The sequence below is a fragment of the Schistocerca nitens genome, chromosome 8 (genome assembly GCF_023898315.1).
Source record: "Schistocerca nitens isolate TAMUIC-IGC-003100 chromosome 8, iqSchNite1.1, whole genome shotgun sequence".
Taxonomy (NCBI): domain Eukaryota; kingdom Metazoa; phylum Arthropoda; class Insecta; order Orthoptera; family Acrididae; genus Schistocerca; species Schistocerca nitens.
The window spans coordinates 156,272,124-156,276,538 of record NC_064621.1 but is presented as its reverse complement, the minus strand read 5'-3'; the positions used below and the strand labels follow the sequence as shown (position 1 = coordinate 156,276,538).

Below are 4,415 nucleotides of genomic sequence, written 5' to 3'. Positions count from 1 at the left end.
TTAGGTGGGTCGACAACATTTTCCTGTAATGTGACGCACATGCCGTCACCAGTGTCGTATAGAATATATGAGACGTGTTTCCCTGTGGGGGAATCGGTTGACCTATGACCTTGCGATCAAATGTTTTCGGTTCCCATTGGAGAGCCACGTCCTTTCGTTTACTAATCGCACGGTTTACCGTTGCGGTCGAAAAACACAGACACTAAACTTATTACAGTGAACAGAGACGTTAATGAACGAACGGACAGATCATAACTTTGCGAAAATAAAGAAATTAAAATTTTGAATGAAGAGAAGATTTGAACCAAGGACCTCTCCTTCCGCAGCTGCTCACGCTAACCTCGGGACCACTGCGCTGCTGAGCTAATGCCAGCCTTGATGTTGCCTATGTTACGCATGGACTACTCAGTTCGTATATTTTGCTTATTTTTTCATAGTTCCACAAAACTTCTTCCTGTTTTCTCGATTGATCTTTGTTCAGTTTTTCAAGGCCTATCTACTGTGACAACTTATAACTAAATCTGAGGGGGGTGCGATGGGGAGGTTCCCTTGTGAGTAAGGATGGTGGTGGTGGTGGTGGTGGTTAGTGTTTAACGTCCCGTCGACAACGAGGTCATTAGGGACGGAGCGCAAGCTCGGGTTAGGGAAGGATTGGGAAGGAAATCGGCCGTGCCCTTTCAAAGGAACCATCCCGGTATTTTCCTGAAACGATTTAGGGAAATCACGGAAAACCTAAATCAGGATGGCCGGAGACGGGATTGAACCGTCGTCCTCCCGAGTGCAAGTCCAGTGTGCTAACCACTGCACCACCTCGCTCGGTTTGTAAGTAAGGAGAAGTGAGGCCAGCACACTAAGTTACGCTGCAGTATACTGCGGGAGTAATAACAAGAAGCTGCCACAGAAGGTGAAAAACGTCCTCCTGCCGGATATAAATAGTGGAGCGCAGGCAGCAACGGACAGAAGCCATTAGGAAGCAGTCAGGATCTGAGGACGGACGTGGTCCGTGTCCGAATGTTCAATCTTCTTAGGTGACGATTCCGGAAGTCTGTTCCAGCTCGCAGGAGTCATCCGTTCGCCGCCAGATGTCAACTTCAGCTCTGGGGGTCGGCCCGAGTTCGGTCGGCATCACGGCTGACTAACTACAGCGAGAACTTCCTGCAGGACCGGCCGCAGCGCAGTCTTGGTCACCGGCGCCACCGGGGACTGACGCCCGGACTTCACGGCAACTCGGCCACGCCGCGTGGTCCGTCCGTGACGGGACCTCGCGGACATCGCGAGTGACGGCTTCCCAGCCGGCGGTGCAGCAGGCGTCGGCAGCTGACCTCACGGCGACGCGGCTTCCGAGCGGCGACGAGTTCATCTCAACCACAGGGCATCCTGACTTCACTGGAGCACTGGTGGCCTGAGGCTCCGAGGGCGAACGGCATTGCGCGCATTGTCGGAGAATTTACACAGCAGCAGCCAGGCGGAGGGATCCGCAGGGCCGGGCAGCGACGACGAGGGAGAAATTGTAAAGAAAGTTCAATAAATAATTGCAAAACTCCACGCCGTCTCAGTCTTTGGCGCAGCCACTGTGTCTGCTGCTAACAAGTAGCAAACGGCCGTAACAAGAGGCGCAGAAGTCGTAACAAGTGGCCATCTGCCATAACAACGCGTTCCAACATTGCGCAGCTGTATGCGACCGGCCGGCACGCGGGGGATCGAACAGGCCTGCACGACCTTGCTGCGATCATGACAATCGTCTTGTCTAACGACTCACCGTGATTTTGTTCACTACCAGATCGGCGTAGACATTTCGCAAGCAGCTATGGATATCTGCAATGCTTTGGTTTTGCGCCAGAAGAATCTCAATGACGGCTTTTCCTTGTAACGCACTTCCGTTGCACACGCCATTTTGAAGGCTACGTATAGCGCAGCCATCTATCGGAACTTCGTGAAAATACAGAGGTTGGTTGGCTGGTTGATTTGGAGGAGGGACCAAACAACGAGGTCATCGTTCCCAACAGACTAGGGAAGGATGGGGAAGGGTCAGCAGAGCCCTTTCAAAGTAACCATCCCAGCATTTTCCTGAAACGATTTAGGGAAATCACGGAAAACCTAAATCAGGGTGGCCGGATGCGTGTCCAGTGTGCTAACAGTGCGCCACCTCGCTCTGTAAAAATACAGAGGCTAAAGCGGGAACGTTCCACGATGTACCACAACAAATTCCGCATTTTTTCAACAGAAATTGGGTGAGAAAAAGTGTTGGAACTGCTCTCGTACAACGTTGTGCAAATATTGAAGCAATGCTAAACTGTTATGAACGCGTATTTCAATTATTTTTATTAAATACGAAATAAACAGATTAAAAATTTAAAAAAATTAAAAGAAAAATATGGTTGAGAGGTACAACGAAGTATACTATATTTTATTTCTACTGCACTTTCATATGTTGTTCCAAAACAGACTGTGTTTTAAATTTCCGTGATTTCCCCGCTGTCTCGTTCCAAAAATGGTTCAAATGGCTCTGAGCACTATGGGACCTAACTTCTGAGGTCATCAGTCCCCTAAAACTTAAAACTACTTAAACCTAACTAACCTAAAAACATCACACACATCCATACCCGAGGCAGGATTCGAGCCTGCGACCGTAGCGGTCGCGCGGTTCCAGACTGTAGCTCCTAGAACCGCTCGGCCACCACGGCTGGCCCTGTCTCGTTCCGCCAGGTGATCGAATCACTGGCTTCAGTAGGATCTCTTCACCGTCATTTTTCATCTTTGTTGGTGTGAAACATTGCAAAGGTTACTAGAGGACCCGAAAATTGTCATACTAGTGTTTTCCCAGCAAGAAGTACCAAATATCTGAGAGTAAAGCAAAAAAAAAAAAAAAAAAAAAAAAAAGGACTACATTTTGAACAAAGAAGAATGTAAACAGTTAAAAGTTTTCTTTAAAGAAAATTATTTCAAAAGCGAAAAAGTCAGATTTATTGAAAGAAAAAAATCTTCGATGACGACAACACATATCCCGTTTATTGAAATCTCAGCCGTGTGGAGCATTTACCGTATGTTGTTTTTCCAAGAACATCCACTATGACGTCATTTGTAAATTAAACCCTCATTTGCTATTTCCTTTTCTGTTCGTACATTTCTACGCCAACGCCTAAAAGAAAACGGCTGCTTAAAACAGGCGAGACTCAACACAGGATTAAATTACCAAGTGCACCTCGTTAGTCTCACTTGCCATAAGTAATTGATTAAGACAAGGACGTTTATCGCGTAAAAGTGGCTTAAGAATGATTTGATGAAGTTCATCACTGCAATCGCTTGGCAACTATACACGTCTCTTCAGCAGAACTGTTCCCACCATACTGACGATCGGTCTTCCGTACACTTGTCTGACTAAAAGAAATAAAGCACCCAGGCTGCATATCGGCCGCTGTGGCCGAGCTGTTCTAGGCGCTTCAGTCCGGAACCACGTGGATGGTGCGGTCGCAGGTTCGAATGCTGCCTCGGGCATGGATGTGGGTGATGTCCTTAGGTTAGTTAGGTTTAAGTAGTTCCAAGTCCAGGGGACTGATGACCTGAGATGTTCAATCTCATAGTGCTCAGAGCCATTTGAAGTATTTAAGGGGGCAAGAACTGCGTCAGATGTTTCGTGATCACTGTGAAAGGCACGGAGATGTCGAGTACTGGTGTAAGACAGCACCTGTTAGATTTTAAAGGTCGCCTTATTGTGGGACCCCATTTGGCCACTTGGTCGAATCGTTCAGTATCCTGATCTTTGGGGCATTCGCTGTTGACAACGGTCCGACGTTGGACTACATGGGAACGTGAAGGCAAGTATATTCGTAGCCAAGGTTCCGGTGAACGATGTTTGACCATCACAAGGAAGGATCGGCGTGTTGTCCACTAAGCACATCGTAAACCTTTCACATCAGCGCCTGCCATCCAGGAGCAAGTAATGGACTCCCTGTAACGTTCTGTGTCATTGTGCATCATTGTTGGCCCAAGACTAACAGTACACTGAAGAAGGAATTAATGTCCCATAACACAAGCGGCTGCGTTTGGAGTGGTGCCGGGGCCGGGAACCATGGACTGCTGGAGAATAGCGCGCATTGAGTCCAGCGATGAATCGTAGATGGGCACGACCCAGAATTACTGTCGCCAGCGAGTATGGCGGTGACCTGAGGAGAGATCCCATCCTTCCAGTGGTTTGGAGCCACAGAGTATTTCAGGTCGCGGCTGGTAGTGATTGAGGGAACTCTGACGGCACATCGGTACGTCAGCAATATCCTCCTACCTTATTACTGTGTGACTTCTCATGTGACAGTAACGCTGTACAATTTTTCAACAGAACAATGTTCGTCCACACATGGCACGTATTTCTATGAACTATCTGCGTGATGTTTATACACTTCCAAGACTATCAAAATCCC

The 4,415-nt window shown here is 48.0% G+C and overlaps 1 non-coding gene across 1 annotated transcript; it reads right to left on the bottom strand.

Annotated features, from left to right (window-relative positions):
- Positions 1 to 743: 743 nt before the first annotated feature.
- On the bottom strand, positions 744 to 816 carry Trnaa-ugc (transfer RNA alanine (anticodon UGC)). The gene has a single exon. It is a non-coding gene; the product is annotated as a tRNA-Ala (tRNA).
- Between the last annotated feature and the right edge of the window lie 3,599 nt (positions 817 to 4,415).